The sequence below is a fragment of the Capra hircus genome, chromosome 6, assembly GCF_001704415.2.
Source record: "Capra hircus breed San Clemente chromosome 6, ASM170441v1, whole genome shotgun sequence".
In the NCBI taxonomy this organism is placed as follows: domain Eukaryota; kingdom Metazoa; phylum Chordata; class Mammalia; order Artiodactyla; family Bovidae; genus Capra; species Capra hircus.
The window spans coordinates 60,005,948-60,025,265 of NC_030813.1; the positions used below are offsets into that span (position 1 = coordinate 60,005,948).

Sequence of the window (19,318 nt, forward strand, 5' to 3'; positions counted from 1 at the left end):
AAAAATAAAAGAGTTGGATTACCAGTAGTTTTCAAACTGGTTTTTCAATATTTGTTTTGCTTCATTTCTTTTTTTAGGTGTAGCATCCTTTCTTCCACCAAAAATTTACCTAGATACAGAAACAAACTGATAAAACAGGAGCTGGCTAAGCTGAAGTAGGGGATATGGGGAAACATCTCCACCCATTCTGCTCCATCGTCCATGCAGGCTGTGTGGGAACACCATAGGTTCTTTAGAACCACAGAGCACAATTTAGAACCTGCCAATGAAACAGCCTTTTAAGTCAGTTACAGGCTTCCCAGGTGGCGAAGAACCCATCTGCCAATGCAGGAGACATAAGAGACATGGGTTCAATCCCTAGATTGGGAAGATCCCCTGGAGGAAGGCATGGCAACCCACTCCAGTATTCTTGCCTGAAGAATCCATGGATAGAGGAGCCTGGCGTGCTACAGTCCATGGGGTCACAAAGAGTTGGATACGACTGAAGTGACTTAACATGTACGTACATAGTCAGTTACAGCTCCAAAATTATTCCACCATAACTATCTTTATATTGCAGTGACTGGCAAGGCATTCAATGGCATCCATAACATTATAGCAACACAAGCAATAAAACTAAGCCATGAACTGGCTTTAATCCTAATTATTAATGATCTACTAAAAATAAAGCTACACCCTCAAATAAATCATAGAATAATTGCTGTTAAACTCTGTACATCTCAAAGCATATAACCCTCACCTTTCTTAAATGCGGCATCCTAGATAATACCTAATGATCACCATCACAGTGTTTGATAAAGAACAATAAATGTGGAAATTACAAGGTGTGTCCTGGAATTAATTCTGCCCTGTCAAGACAACAGAATAAAATGTAAACTCCTGCACTATTCATTTACTATTTAAGTGAATCCTGACAAACTTGCTAAACTTTTCTGGGCCTCACTCTCCATATCCATAAAGTGGAGCTAATTTCTTGTGTGACTGTATGGAGAACAGAGAAAATACTTATAAAACCCTATTCCTGGCACATAATATTGGTGCAAAATTGTAAGCTTTCTCTCTATAATGGCAAATGTTTCCCTTTGAAAAATAATGTCATGGTAATTGAGATGTAAACTCTATGAAGTGGAAGCAAATTATTAATATAGAAATGAAATTATAGGTTTTACATAGTTTTGTGCTGAGTCTTAATGATGGAAAGGATTACTGAAGTGCCTCTCATGGCAATTTAAGTAACAGAAAATTTCCCGGGGGGAAAAATACTTAGGACTATTTATTTACCGAAAAACCTGATTTTCCAGAATGACTCCAAACACAAGTCATTTCATAAATATTTTAATACTATTTTATCATGAAAATCTTCAAGCAAAACCCACAGGCCACTTTTTTTCCTTTCACTCCACACTCATCCTGACACAATATTGGGTGTCCTGGCGCACCCCATTTAAGAAGTCCATCTCTAGTATAAATCCTCCATTTTACTATGGAGTAAACTGTCTTACTGAAGGTCACATAAGATTTGTGGGGAAGTTCATAGAGAAACAAAATAGTTTCCAGACAGAAACCGGGTTAATGCATTCACTCCAACCCTTCACTCCTTGTTCTGTGAAAAAGCTACAGATAGTGTCCATTATAGGCTTCCTGGGCGGCCCTGGTGGTAAATAACCCTCCTGCCGATGCAGGAGACCAAGAGGCGTGGGTTCGTTCCCTGGTTCGGGAAGACCCCCTGGAGGAGGGCACGGCAACCCACTCCAGTGTTCTTGCCTGGAGAATCCCATGGACAGAGGAGTCTGGCGGGCTATGGTCCATACGGTTACAGAGAGTTGGTAGGATCCGAGGGCAACCTTCTGTTGGGCTTACGACACCTATGGCGTCATCTTCATTTGCCTGCCCTGATTTCCTCCCTCTCTATTTTGTCTACCATATGTATTTTTGAAAGCTGTTCAAATCTATTTTTGGAATGAGGCAAGGTATAAATAAATATGTGAAATTAATAACTGTCTTTTTTCCAAAAGGAAGCTCCAGTCTAATATCAAGTTCCATGTCACATTCTGCTTCTTTCAACTCTCAAGCATAAACTGAGGCTAAAAATAACTTTCTCAACCCCAGTCCTCCACCAAGAATGAGAATTCTGTTTCTTAAAAACAAACTGGTTCTAAACATAAATCAACTGTCCACACCCCAGGACAATAGTATACCAGTCTGAAGGGAACAGCTACCCACTCCAGTATTCTGGCCTAGAGAATTCCATGGATTGTATAGTCCATGGGGTCACGAAGAGTCAGACAGGACTGAGCGACTTTCACTTTCACTTTTCACTAAAGCTACCAGGAGACTACCGGAGCAAGAGTCTGGTAACAGAGTGCTGGTTCGAGCTCTGCCAGCAGCAGCCTGAGACCCTCTACAGGCACGCCACTTAGCTTTCTGGCCTTAGCATCCTCACCAGCACACTGAAGCTGATATTAACGCCACAGGTGAGAGTCATTACGAGGATAACATGAGACACTACATTTTGAAAGCATCTTGCCAACCATCGGCTCCTGCCTGGACAGCTGCACAGCCTCCCAGCTGACTTCATCCCATCCACTCTTGCCTGCTGCAGTCAATCTGGCTCTCAAGACAGGCAAAGTGACCTTTTAAAAACACACAATTTGGACTTCCCTGGTGGTCCAGTGGTTAAGAATCCAGCTGCCAATGATGGAGACATGGGTTCAATCCCTGGTCTGGGAAGACCCCACCCGGCTTGGGGCAACTGAGCCCGAGCACCGCAACTAACTGGAGGTCTTGCACCTAGGGCCCACGCTCTACAAGAGAAGCCACTGCAACGAGAAGTCCGCGCACCGCGACTGGAGAATAGCCCCTGCTCTCCGCAACTAGAAAAGAAGCCTGTGCGCAGCAACCAGATCCAGAGCAGCAGAAAATTAATGACTAATTAAAACCCACACAATTTGATCATGTCACCCTCCTGCTTGAATCTCTACCCTCTCTTCCACTACCCTTAGAAGAAAGTCAATGTCCTCAGTAAGGGATGTAACGAAGACTTTGGCTCCTTCCCCAGCCTCATTTGTGTCACTTTTCCCCAAAGCTTGCTACTCCTAGAGCTTTAAATCTTCCCCAATGCCCTGCCTAGCTAGCTTGTTCTCATCCTTACACTTCACTCCTCAGAGGTCATCTCTGGAGCCCCTCTCATAACACTGGCTCGAATCTAAAGAAATTGCCCCCTGAGGGGACAAAAACAGTAGAATAGCGGCAATTTTACTTGGTTTAATGTTACAGTAGTTGGTATAATGGCAGTCTTCTCCAGTCAATTATAGACTTGACCAGGGCAGGATCCAGATCTGATCACAGCTATAATCCCAGTGTCCCACACACAATCCTAGCACACAGTAGGTGCTTCACTGTTTAATTAGTGAGAGGGACTGTTACTACCTTTTCAATACTAAGCACATAATTGATATACTGTCATCGGTAGTATCATGTTTTCGTTCAAATGCTACTGTTCCATAGGAATAAAATATAGCCAAAAGAAAAAAAAAAATCACCTTTTAAGACTTTCCTGGAAAGTCAATTCTGGAAACCATGACTTTTAGTAAGTATAACACATATCATCAGGAATAGAATTTAGCCCACTGATAAGGTATCATTTATGGATTTTTTTTCTTTTTCAACTCAAATGTTTCTTACCAAACGGCAGAATGAAAACAACTCTCAAAGGAAACCAGATGATTTGGATTTATCTTTTTTTTTTTTTACACCTTTTGCCATATGACAGCAATGCAGTTGGGGGAAAACTAGCATACAAAAGAATGCTGGACTTGAAACAGGAATTTAAAAACACACTTCCTCATGGTATTAAAAAAGAATACACCTAAAACATCCCCAGATCACCTTGCCAAGTATACCTTATCTTATGTCTCTCCTGAAATGAACCGAGCAAAGACCAAGTCCAAACAAGTGGGATGGACTTCCCTCGTGGTCCGGTGGTTAAGACTCGGAGCTCCCAACGTAGGGGGCCTGGGTTCAATCCCTGGTCAGGGAACTAGGTACCACATGCCGCAACTAAGATCTGGCGAAGCCAAATAAATAAATAAATATTGAAAAAATAATAAACAAATTGGGATGATTTGCAGGGTAGAGGAGGCTAGTCCCAATAGTACTAATTACAACAAATATTCACGGAGTGCTTATTAGGTGCCACGCATTGTGCTAAGCATTTCATGTATACTTATTTAATTGTTACTACAACTCCATGAAGCAAATTCTGTTTATACTCATCCTGAACATGAGGGAATTAAACAGAGGGAGACTGCTCATTTGTTCAGGTTCCTTAATTGTAAGTAATGAAGCTGGGATTGAAACCCAAGAGGTCTGAGGCCAGAGTCTATGCTCTTAATTATTGTGCTCTATGGAAAAATCCAATTGCTTCTATACCCCAGTTTGGGAGTAGAAAATGAAAATTTCTTTTACAACAGAAATGACAAATCACTCTATGTATTTATATGGCAGTTTTAGAGTCATTTATGAGAAGTCAAAACTGTGAATGGCAAATCCATGGATTGTCAAGGCCCACCATCTAAGGGTTTTCTGAAGAATCTCAATATCCACCTTCAAACAGTAAAAGATATTCTTGCTTGGGTTAGAAATAAAGCCAGGAGTGTAACTTTTTAGCTGAAGAGTAGAAAATGTGAGACACTCATAAATATTACAAGCTCAGAAATACCTGGTTACCCAACTTGTTCCCTAGATTCTTGAAAAACTGGCATGCTTGGGGAAGTTTTCGAGAAACCCTATGAAAGGCATAATCAGAGCCTGCAATTTCCCTGTCTATGGCTGTCAATAATCTCTAATCAGATTGTTTTTTCTCGCTAACATTTAACAAAATTATCTGTGTCTTCTTGTCTTTTCATAGCAAAGAAAATGAACACAGTAACATTAACATCCCAGAAATTATTTTTAAAATGAACGCAAATTACCAATTCTTTATGTACAATTCATAAATGGTGGTTACTGCAATCTTACTACCCACTCCCTCCATTTCTTGTGTGTGACATTTGACCCTTTTTATAATGTGCACCTTGTACCAGTGAAACCTAAGGCACCAGCTAGTTACTTATTAAACCTGGGTGCCAAGGGCTGACTTGTACAAATTATGCTGTTAACTGCCCGGCCTGGCCTGTGTGCAGAAGTGGAAAAAGCAATCATCATAGCTGTGAAATTCTGTCATATCGGCAGAATTGAACTACAAATTGCAGCAATTCGTGCCTGACCTCTGATCTGTGAAGTTAAGCCTAAACCTTTGAACCTCAGCTTGGAGTTGAGAAATAGTATTTACTTGTGCCCAAGAAGATGGCTGCTGTGAATAGGTAACCCCGTGTGCCTGGTGCTCCATCTATCTCCACCTGCCCTGAAGAGTCAAGAGGGAGACCTGGAGGGTAAACTTCTCATAAAGTGGCATTATGAACAAAATCTAATAAAAGTAGAAAATTTCAGGATGTAACTTTTTTAAGGGAGCATATAAAAATAATTTTTAAAAAGGAGAGAATCTGAGATAACTGAAATTATTGGACATTTAGACATAGTGAGAATGCGTTAAATAATTTTTTTATAAATTAGGCAAAAATAGAGTTTTAACTATACATTAAAACTTAAAAAATTTTTAATCAAATGAATCTCTCATATGTTGTATATTTAAACAATTATCTAATTTCTGTATAAAATACAAACTCATATTAAGTCAGCTCTATGAAAAAGCAATCTTGGGAAACCAGTTTTACTTTTCTTTGAACCTAAGCTTACCTTCTGATACTAAACTTTAGATGTAGGCTAAGGAATAAGAAAAATATCAGTAATAAATGTTTTTATGTATACATTTTGTTATAACATTGATTCATCATATTTTATTCATAATGACAAGGGTTTTTCTTTTTAGGATTAGCTTCAAATGCTATCCAGATCACTCCATTTCCAGGTAGAAGAAAGCAAATAAAGATTCTTTATCTCTGGCTTCTTTAATATTAGAACATCTAAACAGCATATAAAATATAACTAAATTATTCCTTCTAATAAAAGTGAAACTAATTTATATAGTGCTTAAAGTATATAAACCTACACTTAACTAATTCCATTTCATAAACTGTACTGTTGGCTTGAAAAAAGCAGTATGATTGATACGAGAGTCTTTTTACACCTGAACTTTTCTCAGTCATTATCAGTAACCTTTATGTAGTAACTCTCAAGAGCTAATTCTGTTAATTTCATATTTTTCCTTATCTCATTTAAATAATCACACAAAATTCTTTTGTAACAACTGAGTCTGAAATGACTTTGAAAAACAAATGTGGATATTACTGATAAATTTCTGCTTTTAATCCCAGAATGAAAATAGCAGCAATCTATGAAAACATGACTTTTTTCCGCCTAGTTTTTTCAAGTGTGATAAAGTGAAAAGATGCTAGACAAACTGTTTTGTTTTTTGTTTTTTAAATGTTCTTAAGAAGTTTGGTTTTGCTGCTGGTACGGCAAACTGTGCAGCATTTGAAATTCTCACAAACTTCTGAATTTTTTTTTGCCCTCAATTAAACACAAAATGGATCACTTGTTTATTTAACCTGATCTAAATTACTTTAACTAAACAAAACCATCTCCTCCTCTCTTCAATTACAACAAATAAGGTGTCCCCTACCTTTCCAGTCTTGAAATCTGGATGCCAGGCTAATGGTAACAAAAGCTTTGCTTAAGCAAACTTTGCTCCTGATCCAGGAACTGCGTAACTCTATTATACATGACACACTTCTCCTCATTGGTCAATGAGCTTTGGCCACTTAAATGCCTTGGGAGTCATTTGCTAAGGGCACCTGGAATGAACTTGAGTGGGTGGTACAGAAAGAAGGGAGGTGTTTAAATCACCAGATACAAAATGCTCCACAGCAGCCTGACAGTTTAATAGCAAACTTTCGGTAGCAAATGGATCTGGGGAAGACCCAAGAAGACAAAAGTTCTGACATTTCATAGAGAAGGAAATGTACCTGAAGTATTTTATTCTATCACCAATACTAACTAAAAGGAAACAAATGTATTTTTAAAATTCACCTTCCTAGAAATAAGGTGGTGCCAATTACATTGTTCTGCTTGCTACAAAAAAAAAACAAAAAACAAAAACCAATTCTTACTTCACCTGAGTTGTTGAGTTTTAAACACTTCATGAAGTGCTTAGAAAATTTCCAAAATAGAAACTACTCAAAAAATGTTACCGTGATTTCCTAGAAATGTTCTATTTTTTAGTATTTTATTTATATATAGAATTTTTTTTTCTTCTCATTGTATCTGGGGTAGGTAACTGGGAGTGAGTACCCTTTATCTTTTCTCCTAATCACTACCAGTAATAGAGTTTAGATAAGCCTGGTAGAAAAAAGAGAGAGGCAAAAATTACACAAGAACTAAACCCTCATTTATTTTACTTTATCCATTTGGAGCTGGCAATGGATTTATTGGTAAGAGGCAGGGGAAAATAGAAGGGGTAGAAAGAAAAAGGAGCAGTAAAACATGATTCATGGACAATAAAAACAGTCCGTACATAACAACGGGTTCGGAGGACCAGAAGCACTTAAGCAGAGTAAATATATTCCTCTGTAAGCAGTGAAGAGATGGAACCGCTCTGGGGGTTGAGATGGTCACTTCAGGCAGCCAGCAGATCAGGGAAGAAGGGACCAGAAGATGGACTACAGGAGGCTTCCTGAAAGCTAACCAGTGACATCTGGGACCACCTGGGCCAGGATTAACATGAGCTCTACAGCTCAGGGGTAAGGAATCTACCTGCCAATACAGGAGACGAGGGTTTGATTCCTGGGTTGGGAAGATCCCCTGGAGAAGGAAATGGCAACCCACTTCTTGCCTGGGGAATCCCATGGACAGAGGAGCCTGGCGGGGATCACAAAAGTTGGACAGGACTTAGCATACAAAGAAAGCACCTCACAGGGTACAAAGAAAGGAACAAATCTATAACTCTTCTGAAACAAACATTTCAAACTTGTGGTCTTGAATTTTCCCTTAGTTGTTATTTTGTAAATCCCATAACTTTAGCAATCTGAAGTAGCCAGAATGGGAAAAAGGCCAGAGTAACAAGTTTTAAATCTACTTATCTACTTATATTTTTAAAGAGAGTTTTATTACTCCCAAATGAAATAATCTAAAGCTATCAATAGTGACAAGAAAATTATCAACAGGTTACTTAGTAAAGGGTCAAAATCCAGAACAAGTCTAAGATTATAATCACATTAAATATTATATAAAACTAAATTGCTAAGTTCTGATTAAAGGAAAATGGAAGCAATCTCTTGCAATGATACTAAGGCAGTGTTTCCAAAAAACTACTAAATTTACACTGAATTCCTTTTGACTACAAAAGGAAACCAGAAAATCTGCCTTTTTATATAAGTGTAATTGAGTATATTATGTAAGAATATTATATAAGAATTTAATAAATTCTGGATGTGTGACATGCTTTAAGCATTAGGAAGAATATTTTTGGTTTAAAGGTTTGGTTTATGAATGCCTGTTGGTCAAATGTGTGAATATACATGAGAAAAAAAGAGAAAATATGCGTGTGTGTGTGTGTGTGTGTGAATTCTTATACAAACATTACCAAGAATACAAAAACATAGGGAACAAACCATCTCAAGATGATAAATTTCTAGAGTAAGGGCAGGGCAGCTTTTCACTGAATATCTAAAGGCATAATTACCATTACAGCCTACCCTAAACAAAAATGAGCAACTTCTGCTTGCTTCTGCTTTGAACAGAGTTAATTTTAAAAATACACATGGCATACCAATATCTATGGTCTTGGCAAAAAACAAGGCACACAAGTTATCATAAATGCACACGATATAGACAAGTACACAAGAAAAGTAAAAGTCAGCCGTTCTGCTGGTAGGGACACCGATTCCTATTACATAAGCCTCGGTGAAGGCAGATGTTCAAAAACTGTATGTTGGTGGCATCACAGTAGACACATGCTACATTTGCTGCCTAACTTCCGACAGCTCTGGCATACATAAGTCATCCTTGGAGGAGCATCCTTTGTCTTAACAAAGCAACTTTGTTTTTAGAGTGGACTGACAGCAGGCAAATATGAGATCTGAGACTGGCAAAAAAAACAAAAACAAAAAAAAAACCCCTAAGGTAAGCTCTAAGGTAAATCTGAAAAAAGGAATAAGAAATAAGATTCAGACAGATCATGGAAAAGAGATGTTGTAGCATGGATGGGGACCTGGTAATAAGCCAGGAAATTGTCATGTGGGTTATTTTAAATATAGGTAATATCTCTCAGAGCTTCCCTGGTGGCTCACCAGTAAAGAATCTGCCTGCCAGTACAGGAGACTCAGGGTTCGATCTCTGGGTTGGGAAGATCCCCTAGAGAATGACATGGCAATCCACTTCAGTATTCTTGCTTGAAGATCCCCGTGGACAGAGGAGCCTGGTGGGCTGCAGTCCATGGGGTCACAAAGAGTTGGGCATGATTTTGTGACTGACCAACAACATTTATTAAAGTCCCTTTTACATCCCATTAGGAGAACATTATTTTTTATTTTGTCTTACCTAAAGACTTAAAGATCTAGCCAGTGTGAAGATCAAGTGAATGTGTGTTGCTCTATATTTAATAGTAGTATATAGCTTTCCAGAAGTAAACTTTACACTATTTAGGATTTCAAAACTTTTGCTGAAATTGGTTACTGTATTAATGCATGACTAAAGCAGAAGAGGAAGAAATGGTACACACACACACACACACACACACACACACACCAAGGTACTAGCCTTCATATGAAAAAGTGTCGATTATCGGCACTGAAGCCATATTACCTATATGGGTGGTGTCAGCAACAATAGTTGGTCATGACCAGTAACTAATTGACATTGGGAAGGTGAGTTCAAAGAGTTGAAGGCATGCAGGTATGAGAGTCCTCCTAAAGAAGGATAAACATGGAACCCACCAAAAGAATGGCAACATTATAAAAGGATTAACACCTCCAAACATCTTTTGGTTTCCACATATACCCAACATACACACACCTTGGCCTCAGCTGCATGCACTGTTAACATCCCTTTACCTACAGTAATCTTCACTAACTCTTAGAAACCTGCTAGGTTTGACAGTGATCACTTTCTGCTCCCCTACCACAGCAAACTGTCAGTCAGTTCAGTTCAGTCGCTCAGTCGTGTCCAACTCTTTGCGACCCCATGAATTGCAGCACGCCAGGCCTCCCTGTCCATCACCAACTCCCAGAGTTCACTCAAACTCATGTCCATCGAGTTGGTGATGCCATCCAGCCACCTCATCCTCTGTCATCCCCTTCTCCTCCTGCCTCCAATCCCTCCCAGCATCAGAGTCTTTCCCAACGAGTCAACTCTTTGCATGAGGTGGCCAAAGTACTGGAGTTTCAGCTTTAGCATCAGTCCTTCCAAAGAACACCCAGGACTGATCTCCTTTAGAATTGACCAGTTGGATCTCCTTGCAGTCCAAGGGACTCTCAAGAGTCTTCTCCAACACCACAGTTCAAAAGCATCAATTCTTCGGTGCTCAGCTTTCTTCACAGTCCAACTCTCACATCCATACATGACTACTGGAAAAACCATAGCCTTGACGAGACGGACATTTGTTGGCAAAGTAATGTGCTTTTGAATATGCTATCTAGGTTGGTCATAACTTTCCTTCCAAGGAGTAAGCGTCTTTTAATTTCATGGCTGCAATCACCATCTGCAGTGATTTTGGAGCCCCCCAAAATAGTCTGACACTGTTTCCACTGTTTCCCCATCTATTTGCCATGAAGTGATGGGACCAGATGCCATGATCTTCGTTTTCTGAATGTTGAGTTTTAAGCCAACTTTTTCACTCTCCTCTTTCACTTTCATCAAGAGGCTTTTTAGTTCCTCTTCACTTTCTGCCATAAGGGTGATATCATCTGCATATCTGAGGTTATTGATATTTCTTCCGGCAATCTTGATTCCAGCTTGTGTTTCTTCCAGTCCAGCATTTCTCATGATGTACTCTGCGTATAAATTAAATAAGCACGGTGACAATATACAGCCTTCATGTACTCCTTTTCCTATTTGGAACCAGTCTGTTGTTCCATGTCCAGTTCTAACTGTTGCTTCCTGGCCTGCATACAGATTTCTCAAGAGGCAGGTCAGGTGGTCTGGTATTCCCATCTCTTTCAGAATTTTCCAGTTTATTGTGATCCATTGGCATAGTCAATAAAGCAGAAATAGATGTTTATCAGGAACTCTCTTGCTTTTTCCATGATCCAGCGGATGTTGGCAATTTGATCTCTGGTTCCTCTGCCTTTTCTAAAACCAGCTTGAACATCTGGAAGTTCATGGTTGGAGAATTTTGGAGAATTGGAGAATTTTGGAGAATTGGAGAATTTTGGAGAATTGGAGAGTTGGAGAATTTTGAGCATCACTTTACTAGCGTGTGAGGTGAGTGCAATTGTGCAATAGTTTGAGCATTTTTTGGCATTGCCTTTCTTTGGGATTGGAATGAAAATTGACCTTTTCCAGTCCTATGGCCACTGCTGAGTTTTCCAAATTTGCTGGCATATTGAGTGCAGCACTTTCACAGCATCATCTTTCAGGATTTGAAATAGCTCAACTGGAATTCCATCACCTCCACTAGCTTTGTTCGTAGTGATGCTTTCTAAGGCCCACTTGACTTCACATTCCAGGAACTACAGCAAACTGTAATACCTCGTAATTACCTAATTACCAGTCTTTACATATCCTGTGGTAGTTTTAACACACTTTTTATTTTTTAAAAGAAGAAGTTGAGAAGAAATACTGAATGCAGGTGGAGAGGAGATATCTATTACAAAGTCATAAATAATGTGTAAAATCCAAGCCCTGTGTTCCACTTTTAACACAAAAGCCATACTGTAAAAAGGAGAATCCCCTCCCCACAATGAGCAATCTGGTTAACAAGAGCTCAGGAAGCATGTGATTTTGCAAAGTAATATGTAGGTTTTACTCTTTAATAGTTAAATGGTATTTTAATTTCCTCTAAATTACCACAGAAATCCCCTACCATTCTGGATTTACCAAGCACTGTGCTTTTCTGTCCAGATGTGTTTATTTTCAATAATGCTCTGCGATATATTCAAGCACAGAGGGAAAAAGCAGTCAAAGACCTGGACCCTGATGTGGGCTCTATGAACTGGGAGCTAATAACTAATAATCTTTTTGGAGACAATTAAATATCAAACAACTGAAACACATAAAATACAGGGTGAACCGCAGCACCACGTGCTGTGCAGACACTAAGTGCTGCAAGGTCAGGTAGGAGCCTTATCAAGTTGACCAGAGTCCATGGGGAAAGCTGCCATCCGGGGGTGCCAGCAGGCTGCCTTCTGATTTATAGTCATTTTAGGTTACTTACACGGCAATCACAAAGCTCACAACTTGAAAACATGCACTTCTTGGGGCTTCCCTGGTGGGTCAGTGGTAAAGAATCCACCTGCCAAAGCAGGAGACACAGGTTTGACCCCTGATTTGGAAGGATCCCACATACGTCAGGGTGACTAAACCCATGCAATACAATTGACCCCATGCTCTGCAGCCGGAGAGCCGAATCTCCTGAGTCCATGAGCCGAAACTACTAAAGGCTGGAGCCCGTACTCTGGAACAAGAGAAGCCACCGCGATGCGAAGCCTGTGCATAGCAACTGGACCCCTGCTCACTGCAACTAGAGAAAAGGCCGCACGCAACAAAGACCCATGACAGCTAAAAAGAAAATTTTAAAAATAAAAATACACTTCTCTGTTTACTTTGTGATTAAAAAAAAAAAACAAAACCTCTTTGCTGAAGAATTACATAATGTATTTCATAAGTATAATACCTTAATCAACCAAGAAATTGAATCTTATCTGGGGCTTGAATGGCTGGCAAGGTCCTAAATAAGTCATGTTGTCTTTAAAAGACTGTGAACATATTTTTTTCTTTAAAACTCTTGGGTTCACTTCTTGTTTAAGCTTAATTATCTGATCAATATACTTTTGCCATTTTCTAAAAGAAGCTCTTACTTTTTGAGAACATAGAAGCAGATATCCTAAAGAAAAAATTTAATATGGAAACAATAGAAATCATGTAAAAAAGAATCTAGCAGATTAAAACTTTAACTGCTGTGCATCTATAAACATCGGTTAAGTCATTCATTAGAAACATGAGGACACCTTTAATAGGTCAATTGCAAGGCTGGTCAGTTTAGGTAATGCTAAAATTAGCAAGCAGTGTATGTTCAAGAAAAAGAACAACATAAAACAGTACTGAAGCAAATAGTTTAGACATAATGAACCTAAGTTTCTATGAGCGCACGGTAACTTCTCAAGATACTCAATTTAAATTGGTTAGCTGAGTCATTCAATCATTCAACAAATGGTTACTGTCATTGACTGTCTTTGTTCTAGACCTTGAAGATAAAGTGGTGACTAAGACAGACATGGTCCTTCCTGTTATGCTGGAGAAACATAATCAAAATGAAAATATATATGTCTTGGGGAGGGAGCATAGTGACAAATACTATGAGGAAGAATAAAGCGGAGTTAGGAGGGAAAGGGGGGAGCTATTTTGAGTAGGATGGTCAGGGAAGTCCTTTTTCTCTTAAGGAAAGACTGCAGTGGGGTATCTGAAGACAAAGATAGTGAAGCTGAAGCAGAGTGAGCAGAGGAGACAGGGGTCAAACGCGGGGCTGACAGGCAAGGATTTTGGTTCTACTGGGCTTAACGGAGGATTTTTAGCAGAGAAGTGACGAGATCTGATTTTCTTTTTCTTAAGATCACTCTGGGCTGAAAACGAGATCCCAGGCATGCAGATGAGGAAGCAGAGAGATGGACTGGAGGCTGTTCAGGCCTGGTAACCCTGGGGTCATGAGAAGAGAAGTTGACTTTGAATTACATCATAAAGGCAGAATGGGCAGAGCTGACTACTGGATACCTGTAGGACGGCAGTGTCCAGGATCCTCACACTGCAGCCCGGGCAGCTGGGGTCAGGGTGGTTCCATAACACCATGTCAGTAATATGGGTAAAACATTTTGCATGGCATGGCATTCATTCATAAGCAGTAAAAGTACAAATGTATAGTATCAGTGATATTAACCATCGGGCAGCATCTCAGAATATTATTTTTAAAATCTAGGTTTAAGCTAATCAACTCAGTCCTTCACTTCACTGCTAAATGTATTATTATGCGTAAACTCTGCAGTCCTCTCCATTTCTAGTTTTCTTTGGTACTTTTATGGTTGTTTAACTCAAAAACATGTGCATGCTATGGAAAGCTGACTTCAGGGCCTAGAAACAATAAATACACGAAATACAGTCTCATCGACCTTCGTTATTAAAAGAGACACGCTGGGTGGGTGGGAGAGAGGCTATACAAAAGATCCATATTATTAAAAACTTCCAGATTTGAGGGAAGCACAGACTTGTGTAAACAAGAGCCTCCGTGGAAAACCTGGGAACCTCCCCAGGCTTCCTGAAAGTGAAGGTGGAGGACTCTAAGTGGGTGCCTCCCTCATTCGCTGTCTGGCCGTCGTCTCCACCAGGCCCTTTGAGTTTGCTCCTCTTTGTCTATTGCATACTCTTTCCATCTTGGACTTCATGACCCATCCTACTGAGTTCCCCTCATCACTATGCTCTGCTTTGGAAGACCTTTATTACTGACTCCCCCTCTGTCCCCCAACACTGACTTCAGTCTAGGATCTTCCTCCCTCATCCTCTGTGTCCACTCTCCGGTTACACCACTTGGCCTTTACTTTCTATTCTTCCACTTGAAAGAATAGTCTACAGTCTCTTTAGATGTCCTGTTAGCTAATAATATGAAATATACCAGCTAATATACTTATCATATATGCATGGTAGATGTATTTTAATCTCTCACTTCAAGAATTACAAATGACTGAAACTTGACAAGATGTTCAGCCTCACTGGTAAACAAATAAAGGTAAATTCAGACAAGAAACATGCTTAGAATATCACTTTTACCAATAAAATTAGCAAATATTTTTAATGAATAGTGCTAAAATGCCACTCTTTAGTAAGACAAATATAAATTGACCAAAACCATTCCTTAAAAAAATTGTAATATATATGAAAAGCATTGAAAATATTTATTCTCTTCATTTGGCGATTAAATCATTAAGATCTATCTAAAGAAATAATTAAAATGAAGTTTATATATAAAGATGCTTATCTCAGTGATACATTTAGAAACTATCCAAACACTTCACCTTGAGGGAATGGTTAAATAAATGATGGTACAGAAGCTACTAAAAATTATATTAGTTCTTTAGCCACTAAAAATTACATTTACATAGAATTTTAATGTTATGAATAAAAGTTTATGATATGTGAGATTAAGAAAATAGTACAGAAAACTGTATGTATAGCATGATCTCAACTGATACTATAGATGTAAAAACTAGGAAAATATAATAAAATGTTGATAGTGGTTGTCTTTGTATAATAAGAATATTAAATATGGTGATTTAAGTTTTTCCTATTTGTAGTCTATAGTTTAACATTACATTTGGTTATCAGAAAAATTTAAATGATTTGATAAGATAATTTCTTGTTTTAGCCCCTTTCTCTCCTTTTCAACCCATCATTTTAAGTTCTTAATGCCAATTATTTCCCTTTCTCTTATCAATTTAGCTAACACTAACCACATACAACCTCTTTCCTTCCCATTTGATAGCCACTTTTCCTGCTAACCATCCAGAAAGCAGTAAGAACCATCTAGCTTAATGAAAGGAATTTGATGTGATCCTGATCATCCATAACGTTACGAGCTTTTTGATCATGAACTGCAAATCTTAACTTCTGACTACAAACCACTGCATAATTTCCCTTTGTTCCTCTCAACCTCGACAGATACACACCCACGTACAAAATCCCCTACTCTCTTTCTACTTTCTATGTCTGAACAGATCTGTGTTTTCTTTCACAGCTCTTCTCTGGAGTCATCTTCTCAGAAAGGCTTCTTATGTAGTTATCTGCCTTTCTCTACAAGGCTTTCTTGCCACACTGCTTCAGCATTTCTGCATCAGACACACATATATAGACATACATATGTGTGTGTGTGTGTGTGTGTGTGTGTGTGTGTGACTATTTGACAACTGTGTGTCATTTGCAAAATGGTTTGGAATTTCTGTTATCACAGCATTGCATAAACTATAATTCCACATTTGAAAATTAAAACATACACAAAGTTTAAGACTTTCTCTTGATTTTTTTTTTTGGGGGGGGGTTGTTGTTGATTTACATGGTTGCCATTCATTTGCATGACAAGCTGATAGTATTAATACCTTACAAAATACATCATATACAAGCCATCTGCTTTCAACGTGTCTCTCTGCTAAGGGCATACACACAGAAATTCACTAACCTGGGTGCTCAATGCTCTTGATAAAATTCCAAACTACTGGTAAAATATTTTGACTTACCATATGGAGCCATAAATCATAGTTAGAAAATTCAGCTTAGGAAGAATCCTTGTGAAACAAAGACCGCAAAGCTAAATCTTTAACACTTTGGTGAACAACTATGAAAACAATTGGGAAGAAGGAAAGTCGCAGTAACAGATGCTCCCTCTGTGTAGTAAGAGCCTGCATGTGTGTGCCTCTTCTGTTCTCCTACCATGTTTGTTTCAGGCTCCCAATCTGAAATCCATATGTTTCCCTGACACCACAGTGCACTGAGAAGCACCTCACTTCTCTGGCATTGTTTTATAGGAAAGGAAACAAAACAAAATGGCAATGGAGCAACTTGTTAACACAATGCGTTTTTAGAAACACCAATGCTGAAATCATCAGCCCCAGAGTTAGTTCCAGGTGAAACTATGAAAGGATATATATATGAAAATCACTTTGATCTGATGTTAATGAAAATACTAGTGTCAGTCATGACTCCTTAAAATTACTCAAGGGAAAGTCGCTCAGTCGTGTCCAACTCTTTGCGACCCCATGGACTGTAGCCTACTAGGCTTCTCAGTCCATGGGATTTTCCAGGCAAGAGTACTGGAGTGGGTTGCCATTTCCTTCTCCAGGGGATCTTCCCGACCCACGGATAGAACCTGGGTCTCCCGCATTGTAGGCAGACGCTTTACCCACTGAGCCACCAGGGAATTACTCAAACGGACAATTTTTTTTTAATTGGAAAAACACATTACTGTGAAAACGTAGTTTTATAAAGAGGAAGTACACACAGCCCTCAAACTTACAAGCATGTGATTAACAAAAACTGCTTATTAGATTTCTTTTGAGTGGCTGTCTCTAATGTATTTATTGGAAGTAAAACTACAAAATAATAATAATAATTAATTGAAGCAACAGAATACCATTTATAGTACTTAGTTCTCTTTCAAAAATGAAAGGAAAATTATGATAAGAAATCTCCATTTTAGATTCAGTTAATAATTGAACTTAGGATGGAGACATATCAGTTAATAATTGAACTTAGGTTGGAAAATTAAATAACTAAATGCAGTAGTTAAGATTGAAACTAATTTTCAAATCAAACTAAAAACTGGTTCCAATCATTAGTTTTTCTTTCAACCAAGAATTAAATGGAATTTAGAAATATTTATTAAGGGAAAGGCTACCCACTCCAGTTTCTGGCCTGGGGAATTCCATGAACTGTATATAGTCCATGGGGTCACAAAGAGTCGGACACAACCGAGCAACTTTCATTTTCATAGCATTAAAATAAAGTCAAAGACAAACTACAAATGTGATGGACTACAAGACATATACAGAAAAGTCAGTTTCCTTACTGTGCAGGCGCTCTTACAAACCAATAAAGCAAATGTAACTCAATAAATATGAGCAAAAATATGAATAGGCAATGTGCAGAAAAATTCAATTGCCAATACACATAAAAATATGTTCCACTTTATTCACACTGAATTTTGTTCCATTAAATAAATGTAAATCAGAATTTTAAAAGTCCTATCAATCAGCAAAAATTTGGAAATTTGTAACACCCACTGGTGGTGAAAGGTGGGAAAAACAGGGATTCACATATACTCTAGTGGGAATATAAATGGGTATAAGGACGTGATTAAGCATTCTAAGATGCCTAAGGACACAGAGTAAATTCTTTTTTTTAAAGATTTTTTTGGATTTTTTTGGTGTGGACTATTTTTTTTTTTAAACTCTTTATTGAATTTGTTACAATACTCCTTCTGTTTTATGTTTTTGGTTTTTTTCTTTTGTTGGTCTGAGGTATGTGGGATCTCAGCTCCCTGACCAGGGAAGTCCCCAGAGTAAATTCTTTCATGTGCATATTCTTTGTGTTGCCTGACCTACACTATAGACCCTTACTCATACACTATAGACCCTCAATTCAAAACCTGTTAAATAACAAAAATACATTAATTTTTTCACTTGCATAAGAAAACAATCTAGCTCCTGTCCTATCAAAATGAAGAAATGTTTATATATTCAGTAGTAAGGATAATTACTAATTTGTATAGTGTTGTATAACTTATAGAATTCATTCTTGTCCATACTTAATCTCAGATTGTGGTGGAGTAATCAAAGTTCTCATCAACTTTTAGAAATGGACTACATATAAGGAATACTTATGATATTACACCCTGGGATGGGGAACAGACTTAAATGGAAGCTGTAAAATCCTCAGAGGAAAGGTGTCGGAGGGTGGTGAAATGAATGCTGAGTAGAAGAGAAATGGGTGAGAAACACTGGCTTGTGAATTTAGAAGTTCTGGTAGGTCCAGTTCCCCATATGACTATGATTCAACAGAGCACACATATGCCGTGTTTTACTGTAAAGGCACTCACCTAGCATACATTATGTGGTTAGTCTCTGGGTAATTTAGATAATTAAACATAAAGTTTCATCTACTGTTATCTGTTGGGTGATCCCTGATTGTTACTGTTTTCTGTAAGTCACCCCTAGTCTACTCACAAGGATTCACATTTACTTTGGATCCCAAAGTCAATGCCAGTACTTAGAGTGGTCTCTGGTGGTCCAGTGGTTGGGGATCTGCCTGTCATTGCAGGGACATGGGTTTGAGCCCAGGTCCAGAAAGATCCCGTATGCCGTGGGACAACTAAGCTTGTGTGCCACGACTGAGCTTGCTAGCTGCAGCTCAAGAAATCTTGGGTCCAGCAACAAAGACCCAACTAAGACAAACATTAAAAACAAGTAATAAAATTAAAACATATATATATATATATATATTTTTTTTTTTTTTTTAATGCCAGTACTTATTTACTCATACTGGAGTGGATGTGTCTTAAGATTTCAGT

The 19,318-nt window shown here is 38.5% G+C and overlaps 1 protein-coding gene across 9 annotated transcripts in view; it reads right to left on the bottom strand.

The window, feature by feature from the left end:
• Window positions 1-19,318, bottom strand: part of RBM47 (RNA binding motif protein 47) — a 169,718-nt gene that overhangs the window by 37,637 nt on the left and 112,763 nt on the right. Inside the window, exon 1 of one of the 9 annotated variants that reach the window (XM_013964599.2) lies at window positions 6,683-6,732. The exons of 7 other annotated variants lie outside the window; for them this stretch is intronic. The gene's annotated coding sequence lies outside the window, so the exon portion shown is untranslated. Of the gene's footprint in view, window positions 1-3,902; window positions 3,985-6,682; window positions 6,733-19,318 lie in introns of those variants that run through there. One more of the 9 variants, XM_013964600.2, reaches the window with a different exon arrangement.